Genomic DNA, 12,507 nt, shown 5'->3' on the forward strand with positions numbered 1-12,507 from the left:
TGAACGTAAGAATCCATCACACCCGATCATCACGTGGTGCTTAGAAGCGACGAACTGTAGCAACGGTGCACAGTTAGGGGAGAACACTTCTTGAAATTTTGTAAGGGATCATCTTATTTACTACCGTCGTCCTAAGTAAACAAGATGCATAAACATGATAAACATCACATGCAATCAAATAGTGACATGATATGGCCAATATCATTTTGCTCCTTTTGATCTTCATCTTCGGGGCTCCATGATCATCATCGTCACCGGCATGACACCATGATCTCCATCATCATGATCTCCATCATCGTGTCTTCATGAAGTTGTCACGCCAACGACTACTTCTACTTCTATGGCTAACGCGTTTAGCAATAAAGTAAAGTAAGTTACATGGCGTTCTTCAATGACACGCAGGTCATACAAAAAATAAAGACAATTCCTATGGCTCCTGCCGGTTGTCATACTCATCGACATGCAAGTCGTGAATCCTATTACAAGAACATGATCAATCTCATACATCACATATATCATTCATCACATCCTTTTGGCCATATCACATCACATAGCATACCCTGCAAAAACAAGTTAGACGTCCTCTAATTGTTGTTGCATGTTTTACGTGGCTGCTATGGGTTTCTAGCAAGAACGTTTCTTACCTACGCAAGACCACAACGTGATATGCCAATTGCTATTTACCCTTCATAAGGACCCTTTTCATCGAATCCGTTCCGACTAAAGTGGGAGAGACTGGCACCCGCTAGCCACCTTATGCACCAAGTGCATGTCAATCGGTGGAACCTGTCTCACGTAAGAGTACGTGTAAGGTCGGTCCGGGCCGCTTCATCCCACAATACCGTCGAAACAAGATTGGACTAGTAACGGTAAGCATATTGAACAACATCAACGCCCACAACTACTTTGTGTTCTACTCGTGCAAAGAATCTACGCAATAGACCTAGCTCATGATGCCACTGTTGGGGAACGTAGCAGAAATTCAAAAATTTTCCTACGCGTCACCAAGATCTATCTATGGAGAGACCAGCAACGAGTAGAAGGAGAGGAGAGTTTGCATCTACATACCCTTGTAGATCGCTAAGCAGAAGCGTTCAAGTGAACGGGGTTGATGGAGTCGTACTCGTCGTGATTCAGATCACCGATGATCAAGTGCCGAACGGACAGCACCTCCGCGTTCAACACACGTACAGCTCGGTGACGTCTCCCACGCCTTGATCCAGCAAGGGGAGAGGGAGAGGTTGAGGAAGACTCCATCCAACAGCAGCACAACGGCGTGGTGGTGATGGAGGAGCGTGGCAATCCCGCAGGGCTTCGCCAAGCACCATGGGAGAAGAGGAGGAGGGAGAGGGGCAGGACTGCACCAACGAGAGATCAAATCATGTGTTATGGGCAGCCCCATGCCTCAATATATATAGGGGGGAAGGGGGATGCGCCCCCCTTAGGGTTTTCCCACCCCCTAGGGGCGGCGGCCAGCCCTAGATGGCATCTGGTGCGGCGGCCAAGAGGGGGAAGGAGTCCATCCTCCCCAAGGCACCTCGGAGGTGCCTTCCCCCTCGAGGACTCTTCCCTCTAGGGTTCCCTAGGCGCATGGGCCTCTTGGGGCTGGTGCCCTTGGCCCATGTAGGCCAAGGCGCACCCCCACAGCCCATGTGGCCCCTCGGGGCAGGTGGCCCCACCCGGTGGGCCCCCGGGACCCTTCCGGTGGTCCCGGTACAATACCGATGACCCCGAAACTTATCCCGATGGCCGAAACAGGACTTCCTATATATAAATCTTTACCTCCGGACCATTCCGGAACTCCTCGTGACGTCCGGGATCTCATCCGGGACTCCGAACAACATTCGGTTACCACATACAAGCTTCCTTTATAACCCTAGCGTCATCGAACCTTAAGTGTGTAGACCCTACGGGTTCGGGAGACATGCAGACATGACCGAGACGTTCTCCGGTCAATAACCAACAGCGGGATCTGGATACCCATGATGGCTCCCACATGTTCCACGATGATATCATCGGATGAACCACGATGTCAAGGACTCAATCGATCCCGTATACAATTCCCTTTGTCTATCGGTATGTTACTTGCCCGAGATTCGATCGTCGGTATTCAATACCTTGTTCAATCTCGTTACCGGCAAGTCACTTTACTCGTTCCGTAACACATCATCCCGTGATCAACTCCTTGGTCACATTGCGCATATGATGATGTTCTACCGAGTGGGCCCAGAGATACCTCTCCGTTTACACGGAGTGACAAATCCCAGTCTCGATTCGTGCCAACCCAACAGACACTTTCGGAGATACCTGTAATGCACCTTTATAGCCACCCAGTTACGTTGTGACGTTTGGTACATCCAAAGCACTCCTACGGTATCCGGGAGTTGCACAATCTCATGGTCTAAGGAAAAGATACTTGACATTGGCAAAGCTCTAGCAAATGAACTACACGATCTTTTGTGCTAGTCTTAGGATTGGGTCTTGTCCATCACATCATTCTCCTAATGATGTGATCCCGTTATCAACGACATCTAATGTCCATAGCCAGGAAACCATGACTATCTGTTGATCACAACGAGCTAGTCAACTAGAGGCTCACTAGGGACATATTGTGGTCTATGTATTCACACGTGTATTACGATTTCCGGATAATACAGTTATAGCATGAATAAAAGACAATTATCATGAACAAGGAAATATAATAATAATACTTTTATTATTGCCTCTAGGGCATATTTCCAACACACTGGGCACTGGATCAATATGTTAGTCCCAAAAACAGTATAAAAAGTTGCCAAAAGTATATGAAAGTTGTAGAATATTGGCATGGAACAATCAAAAATTATAGATACGACGGAGACGTATCAACATCCCCAAGCTTAATTCTTGCTCGTCCTCGAGTAGGTAAATGATAAAAAAAGATATTTTTTGATGTGGAATGCTACCTAGCATAATCTTGATCACATATATAATCATGGCATGAATATTAAGATACGAGTGATTCAAAGCAATAGTCTATCATTTGACATAAAAACAATAATACTTCAAGCCCACTAATAAAGCAATCATGTCTTTTCAAAATAACAAGGCCAAAGAAAGTTATCCCTACAAAATCATATAGTCTGGCTATGCTCCATCTTCACCACACAAAATACTCACATCATGCACAACCCCGATGACAAGCTGAGCAATTGGTTCATACTTTTTAACGCGCTTCAGCATTTTCAACCCTCACGCAATACATGAGCATGTGCCATGGATATAGCACTATAGGTGGAATAGAATGGTGGTTGTGGAGAAAACAAAAAGGAGAAGATAGTCTCACATCAACTAGGCGTATCAACGGGCTATGGAGATGCCCATCAATAGATATCAATGTGAGTGAGTAGGGATTGCCATGCAACGGATGCACTAGAGCTATAAGTATATGAAAGCTCAAACTGAAACTAAGTGGGTGTGCATCCAACTTGCTTGCTCATGAAGACCTAGGGCATTTGAGGAAGCCCATCGTTGGAATATACAAGCCAAGTTCTATAATGAAAATTCCCACTAGTATATGAAAGTGATAACTCAAGAGACTCTCTATATGAAGAACATAGTGCTACTTTGAAGCACAAGTGTGGAAAAAGGATAGTAACATTGCCCCTTCTCTCTTTTTCTTTCATTTTTTTTATTTTTTTATTTGTTTGGTGGGCTTCTTTGGCCTCCTTTTTTTATTTGGGCTTCTTTGGCCTCTTTTATTTATTTTTAAAGTCCGGAGTCTCATCCTGACTTGTGGGGGAATCATAGTCTCCATCATCCTTTCCTCACTGGGGAAATGCTCTAATAATTATGATCATCACACTTTTATTTACTTACAACTCAATATTACAACTCGATACTAGAACATAGATATAACTCTATATGAATGCCTCCGACGGTGTACCGGGATGTGCAATGATCTAGCTGTTGGGTTTCGTAGTAATTTCAAAAAAATTCCTACGCACACGCAAGATCATGGTGATGCATAGCAACGAGAGGGGAGAGTATGATCTACGTACCCTTGTAGATCGACAACGGAAGCGTTTGGTTGATGTAGTCGTACGTCTCCACGGCCCGACCGATCAAGCACCGAAACTACGGCACCTCCGAGTTCTAGCACACGTTCAGCTCGTTGACGATCCCCGGACTCCGATCCAGCAAAGTGTCGGGGAAGAGTTCCGTCAGCACGACGGCGTGGTGACGATCTTGATGTACTACCGTTGCAGGGCTTCGCCTAAGCACCGCTACAATATTATCGAGGACTATGGTGGAAGGGGGCACCGCACACGGCTAAGAATATGATCACGTGGATCAACTTGTGTGTCTAGGGGTGCCCCCTGCCCCCGTATATAAAGGAGCAAGGGGAGGAGGCCGGCCGGCCCTATAGGCGCGCCAAGGAGGAGTCCTCCTCCTAGTAGGAGTAGGACTCCTACTAGGAGGGGGAAGGAAGTGGGGAGGGAGAGGGAAAGGGGGGCGCCGCCCCCCTCTCCTAGTCCAATTCGGACCAGGAGGGAGGAGGCGTGCGGCCCACCTTTGGCTGCCCCTCTCTCTCTCCACTAAGGCCCATATGGCCCATTACTTCTCCCGGGGGGGTTCTGGTAACCCTCCGGCTCTCCGGTTTTCTCCGAAATCACCCGGAACACTTCCGGTGTCCGAATATAGCCGTCCAATATATTAATCTTTATGTCTCGACCATTTAGAGACTCCTCGTCATGTCCGTGATCACATCCGGGACTCCGAACTAACTTCGGTACATCAAAACTCATAAACTCATAATATAACTGTCATCGAAACCTTAAGCGTGCGGACCCTATGGGTTCGAGAACAATGTAGACATGACCGAGACACGTCTTCGGTCAATAACCAATAGCGGAACCTGGATGCTCATATTGGCTCCTACATATTCTATGAAGATCTTTATCGGTCAGACCGCATAACAACATACGTCGTTCCCTTTGTCATCGGTATGTTACTTGCCCGAGATTCGATCGTCGGTATCTCAATACCTAGTTCAATCTCGTTACCATCAAGTCTCTTTACTCGTTCTGTAATACATCATCCCGCAACTAACTCATTAGTTGCAATGCTTGCAAGGCTTAAGTGATGTGCATTACCGAGAGGGCCCAGAGATACCTCTCCGACAATCGGAGTGACAAATCCTAATCTCGAAATACGCCAACCCAACATGTACCTTTGGAGACACCTGTAGAGCTCCTTTATAATCACCCAGTTGCGTTGTGACCTTTGAAAACACACAAAGTGTTCCTTTGGCAAACGGGAGTTGCATAATCTCATAGTCATAGGAACATGTATAAGTCATGAAGAAAGCAATAGAAACATACTAAATGATCGGGTGCTAAGCTAATGGAATGGGTCATGTCAATCAGATCATTCAACTAATGATGTGATCCCGTTAATCAAATAACAACTCTTTGTCCATGGTTAGGACACATAACCATCTTTTATTAACGAGCTAGTCAAGTAGAGGCATACTAGTGACACTCTGTTTGTCTATGTATTCACACATGTATTATGTTTCCGGTTAATACAATTCTAGCATGAATAATAAACTTTTATCATGATATAAGGAAATAAATAATAACTTTATTATTGCCTCTAGGGCATATTTCCTTCAGTCTCCCACTTGCACTAGAGTCAATAATCTAGATCACATCGCCATGTGATTTAACATCAATAGTTCACATCTTTATGTGATTGGTTCACATCTCCATGTGACTAACACCCAAAGGGTTTACTAGATTCAATAATCTAGTTCACATCGCTATGTGATTAAGACCCAAAAAGTGATCATGTTTTGCTTGTGAGAGAAGTTTAGTCAACGGGTCTGCCACATTCAGATCCGTATGTATTTTGCAAATTTCTATGTCAACAATGCTCTGCACAGAGCTACTCTAGCTAATTGCTCCCACTTTCAATATGTATCCAGATTGAGACTTAGAGTCATCTGGATTAGTGTCAAAACTTGCATCAACGTAACCCTTTACGATGAACCTTTTTTGTCACCTCCATAATCGAGAAACATATCCTTATTCCACTAAGGATAGTTTTGACCGCTGTCCAGTGATCTACTCCTAGATCACTATTGTACTACCTTGCCAAAATCAGTGTAGGGTATATAATAGATCTGGTACATAGCATGGCATACTTTATAGAACCTATGTCTGAGGCATAGGGAATGACTTTCATTCTCTTTCTATCTTCTGTCGTGGTCGGGTTTTGAGTCTTACTCAATTTCACACCTTGTAACACAAACAAGAACTCTTTCTTTGACTGTTCTATTTTGAACTACTTCAAAATCTTGTCAAGGTATGTACTCATTGAAAAAAAAACTTATCAAGCGTCTTGATATATCTCTATAGATCTTGATGTTCAATATGTCAGCAGCTTCACCGAGGTCTTTCTTTGGAAAATTCCTTTCAAACACTCCTTTATGCTTTGCAGAATAATTCTACATTATTTCCGATCAACAATATGTCATTCACATATACTTATCAGAAATGTTGTAGTGCTCCCACTCACTTTCTTGTAAATACAGGCTTCATCGCAAGTTTGTATAAAACTATATGCTTTGATCAACTTACCAAAGCATATATTCCAACTCCGAGATGCTTGCACCAGTCCATAGATGGATCGCTGGAGCTTGCATATTTTGTTAGCACCTTTAGGATTGACAAAACCTTCTGGTTGTATCATATACAACTCTTCTTTAATAAATCTATTATGGAATGCAGTTTTGTTTATCCATTTGCCAGATTTCATAAAATGCGGCAATTGCTAACATGATTCGGACAGACTTAAGCATAGATATGAGTGAGAAACTCTCATCGTAGTCAACACCTTGAACTTGTCGAAAACTTTTGCGACAATTCTAGCTTTGTAGATAGTAACACTACTATCAGTGTCCGTCTTCCTCTTGAAGATCCATTTATTATCAATGGCTTGCCGATCATCGGGCAAGTCAACCAAAGTCCATACTTTGTTCTCATACATGGATCCCATCTCAGATTTCATGGCCTCAAGCCATTTTGCGGAATCTGGGCTCACCATTGCTTCTTCATAGTTCGTAGGTTCGTCATGGTCAAGTAGCATGACCTCCAGAATAGGATTACCGTACCACTCTGGTGCGGATCTCACTCTGGTTTACCTACAAGATTCGGTAGTAACTTGATCTGAAGTTACATGATCATCATCATTAGCTTCCTCACTAATTGGTGTAGTAGTCACAGGAACAGATTTCTGTGATGAACTACTTTCCAATAAGGGAGAAGGTACAATTACCTTATCAAGTTCTACTTTCCTCCCACTCACTTCTTTCGAGAGAACCTCCTTCTCTAGAAATGATCCATTCTTAGCAATGAATGTCTTGCCTTTGGATCTGTGATAGAAGGTGTACCCAACAGTAAATTTTTGGGCATCCTATGAAGACACACTTTTCCGATTTGGGTTTGAGCTTATCAGGATGAAACTTTTTCACATAAGCATTGCAACCCCAAACTTTAAGAAATGACAACTTTGGTTTCTTGCCAAACCACAGTTCATACGGTGTCGTCTCAACAGATTTAGATGGTGCCCTTTTAATGTGAATGCAGCTGTCTCTAATGCATAACCCCAAAACGATAGTGGTAGATCGGTAAGAGACATCATAGATTGCACTATATCCAATAAAGTACGGTTATGACGTTCGGACACACCATTATGTTGTGGTGTTCCATGTGGCATGAGTTTGTGAAACTATTCCACATTGTTTTAATTGAAGACCAAACTCGTAACTCAAATATTTGTCTCCGCGATCAGATCGTAGAAACTTTATTTTCTTGTCACGATGTTTTTTCCACTTCACTCTGAAATTCTTTGAACTTTTCAAATGTTTTAGACTTATGTTTCATCAAGTAGATATACCCATATCTTCTCAAATCATCTGTGAAGTTCAGAAAATAACGATACTTGCCGTGAGCCTTAACACTCATCAGACCGCATACATCAGTATGTATTATTTCCAATAAGTCAGTTGCTCGCTCCGGAGAATGGAGTCTTAGTCATCTTGCCCATGAGGCATGGTTCACAAGCATCAAGTGATTCATAATCAAGTGATTCCAAAATCCCATCAGCATGGAGTTTCTTCATGCGCTTTACACCAATATGACCTAAACGGCAGTGCTACAAATAAGTTGCACTATCATTATTAACTTTGCATCTTTTGGTTTCAAATTTATGATTATGTGTATCACTACGATCAAGATCCAACGAACTATTTTCATTGGGTGTGTAACCATATAAGGTTTTATTCATGTAAAAGAACAACAATTTATTCTCTTACTTAAATGAATAACCGTATTACAATAAACATGATCAAATCATATTCATGCTCAACGCAAACACCAAATAACACTTATTCAGGTTCAACACTAATCCCGAAAGTATAGGGAATGTGCGATGATGATCATATCAATCTTGGAACCACTTCCAACACACATCATCACTTCACCCTTAACTAGTCTCTGTTTATTCTGCAACTCCCGTTTCGAGTTACTAATCTTAGCAACTGAACTAGTATCAAATACTGAGGGGTTGCTATAAACACTAGTAAAGTACACATCAATAACATGTATATCAAATATACTTATGTTCACTTTGCCATCCTTCTTATCCGCCAATCATTTGGGGTAGTTCCGCTTCCAGTGACCAGTCCCTTTGCAGTAGAAGCACTTAGTCTCAGGCTTAGGACCAGACTTGGGCTTCTTCACTTGAGCAGCAACTTGCTTGCTGTTCTTCTTGAATTTCCCCTTCTTCCCTCTGCCCTTTTCTTGAAACTAGTGGTCTTGTCTACCATCAACACTTGATGTTTTTCTCGATTTCTACCTTCGTTAATTTCCGCATCACGAAGAGCTTGGGAATCGTTTCCGTTATCCCTTGCATTTCATAGTTCATCACGAAGTTCTACTAACTTGGTGATGGTGACTAGAGAATTCTGTCAATCACTATCTTATCTGGAAGATTAACTCCTACTTGATTCAAGCGATTGTAGTACTCAGACAATCTGGGCACATGCTCACTAGTTGAGTGATTCTCCTCCATCTTTTAGCTATAGAACTTGTTGGAGACTTCATATCTCTCAACCCGGGTATTTGCTTGAAATATTAACTTCAACTCCTGGAACATCTCATATGCTCCATGACGTTCAAAACGTCTTTGAAGTCCCGATTCTAAGACATTAAGCATGGTGCACTAAACTATCAAGTAGTCATCATATTGAGCTAGCCAAACGTTCATAACGTCTGCATCTGCTCCTGCAATAGGTCCGTCACCTAGCGGTGCATCAAGGACATAATTCTTCTGTGCAGCAATGAGGATAAACCTCAGATCATGGATCCAATCCACATCATTGCTACTAACATCTTTCAACACAATTTTCTCTAGGAACATATCAAAATAAACACAGGGAAGCAACAACGCGAGCTATTGATCTACAACATAATTTGCAAAATACTACTAGGACTAAGTTCATGATAAATTTAAGTTCAATTAATCATATTACTTAAGAACTCCCACTTAGATAGACATCCCTCTAATCCTCTAAGTGATCACGTGATCCAAATCAACTAAACCATGTCCGATCATCACGTGAGATGGAGTAGTTTCAATGGTGAACATCACTATGTTGATCATATCTACTATATGATTCACGCTCGACCTTTCGGTCTCCATGTTCCGAGGCCATATCTGTATATGCTTGGTTCGTCAAGTATAACCTGAGTATTCCACGTGTGCAACTGTTTTGCACCCGTTGTATTTGAACGTAGAGCCTATCACACCCGATCATCACGTGGTGTCTTAGCACGAAGAACTTTCGCAATGGTGCATACTCAGGGAGAACACTTCTTGATAATTAGTGAGAGATCATCTTAAAATGCTACCGTCAATCAAAGCAAGATAAGATGCATAAAAGATAAACATCACATGCAATCAATATAAGTGATATGATATGGCCATCATCATCTTGTGCTTGTGATCTCCATCTTCGAAGCACCGTCATGATCACCATCGTCACCGGCGTGACACCTTGATCTCCATCGTAGCATCGTTGTCGTCTCGCCAATCTTATGCTTCCACGACTATCGCTACCGCTTAGTGATAAAGTAAAGCATTACAGCGCGATTGCATTGCATACAATAAAGCGAGAACCATATGGCTCCTGCTAGTTGCCGATAACTCGGTTACAAAACATGATCATCTCATACAATAAAATTTAGCATCATGTCTTGACCATATCACATCACAACATGCCCTGCAAAAACAAGTTAGACGTCCTCTACTTTGTTGTTGCATGTTTTACGTGGCTGCTACGGGCTTTAAGCAAGAACCAATCTTACCTACGCATCAAAACCACAACGATAGTTTGTCAAGTTGGTGCTGTTTTAACCTTCACAAGGACTAGGCGTAGCCACACTCGGTTCAACTAAAGTTGGAGAAACTGTCACCCGCAAGCCACCTATGTGCAAAGCACGTCGGGAGAACCGGTCTCGCGTAAGCGTACGCGTAATGTCGGTCCGGGCCGCTTCGTCCAACAATATCGCCGAACCAAAGTATGACATGCTGGTAAGCAGTATGACTTATATCGCCCACAACTCACTTGTGTTCTACTCGTGCATATAACATCAACATATAAAACCTAGGCTCGGATGCCACTGTTGGGGAACGTAGTAATTTCAAAAAATTTCCTACGCACACGCAAGATCATGGTGATGCATAGCAACGAGAGGGGGAGAGTGTGATCTACGTACCCTTGTAGATCGACAACGGAAGCGTTAACTTGGTTGATGTAGTCGTACGTCTCCACGGCCCGACCGATCAAGCACCGAAACTACGGCACCTCCGAGTTCTAGCACACGTTCAGCTCGATGACGATCCCCGGACTCCGATCCAGCAAAGTGCCGGGGAAGAGTTCCGTCAGCACGACGGCGTGGTGACGATCTTGATGTACTACCGTCGCAGGGCTTCGCCTAAGCACCGCTACAATATTATCGAGGACTATGGTGGAAGGGGGCACCGCACACGGCTAAGAATATGATCACGTGGATCAACTTGTGTGTCTAGGGGTGCCCCCTGCCCCCATATATAAAGGAGCAAGGGGAGGAGGCCGGCCGGCCCTATAGGCGCGCCAAGGAGGAGTCCTCCTCCTAGTAGGAGTAGGACTCCTACTAGGAGGGGGAAGGAAGTGGGGAGGGAGAGAGAAAGGGGGGCGCCGCCCCCCCTCTCCTAGTCCAATTCGGACCAGGGGGAGGAGGTGTGCGGCCCACCTTTGGCTGCCCCTCTCTCTCTCCACTAAGGCCCATATGGCCCATTACTTCTCCCGGGGGGGTTCTGGTAACCCTCCGGCTCTCCAGTTTTCTCCAAAATCACCCGGAACACTTCCGGTGTCCGAATATAGCCGTCCAATATATCAATCTTTATGTCTCGACCATTTCGAGACTCCTCGTCATGTCCGTGATCATATCCGGGACTCCGAACTAACTTCGGTACATCAAAACTCATAAACTCATAATATAACTGTCATCGAAACCTTAAGCGTGCGGACCCTACGGGTTCGAGAATAATGTAGACATGACCGAGACACGTCTCCGGTCAATAACCAATAGCGGAACCTGGATGCTCATATTGGCTCCTACATATTCTACGAAGATCTTTATCGGTCAGACTGCATAACAACATACGTCGTTCCCTTTGTCATCGGTATGTTACTTGCCCGAGATTCGATCGTCGGTATCTCAATACCTAGTTCAATCTCGTTACCGGCAAGTCTCTTTACTCGTTCTGTAATACATCATCCGCAACTAACTCATTAGTTGCAATGCTTGCAAGGCTTAAGTGATGTGCATTACCGAGAGGGCCCAGAGATACCTCTCCGACAATCGGAGTGACAAATCCTAACCTCGAAATACGCCAACCCAACATGTACCTTTGGAGACACCTGTAGAGCTCCTTTATAATCACCCAGTTACGTTGTGACGTTTGGTAGCACACAAAGTGTTCCTCTGGCAAACGGGAGTTGCATAATCTCATAGTCATAGGAACATGTATAAGTCATGAAGAAAGCAATAGCAACATACTAAACGATCGGGTGCTAAGCTAATGGAATGGGTCATGTCAATCACATTCAACTAATGATGTGATCTCGTTAATCAAATAACAACTCTTTGTCCATGGTTAGGAAACATAACCATCTTTGATTAACGAGCTAGTCAAGTAGAGGCATACTAGTGACACTCTATTTGTCTATGTATTCACACATGTATTATGTTTCCGGTTAATACAATTCTAGCATGAATAATAAACTTTTATCATGATATAAGGAAATAAATAATAACTTTATTATTGCCTCTAGGGCATATTTCCTTCATCTACTACTACAAGGTTTGCCCGGCTCTGGTTAGGGAGGGGCGATGGCGGCGGGAAGCCTTCAACACG

This window comes from Triticum aestivum, chromosome 3A (genome assembly GCF_018294505.1).
Source record: "Triticum aestivum cultivar Chinese Spring chromosome 3A, IWGSC CS RefSeq v2.1, whole genome shotgun sequence".
Lineage (NCBI taxonomy): Eukaryota > Viridiplantae > Streptophyta > Magnoliopsida > Poales > Poaceae > Triticum > Triticum aestivum.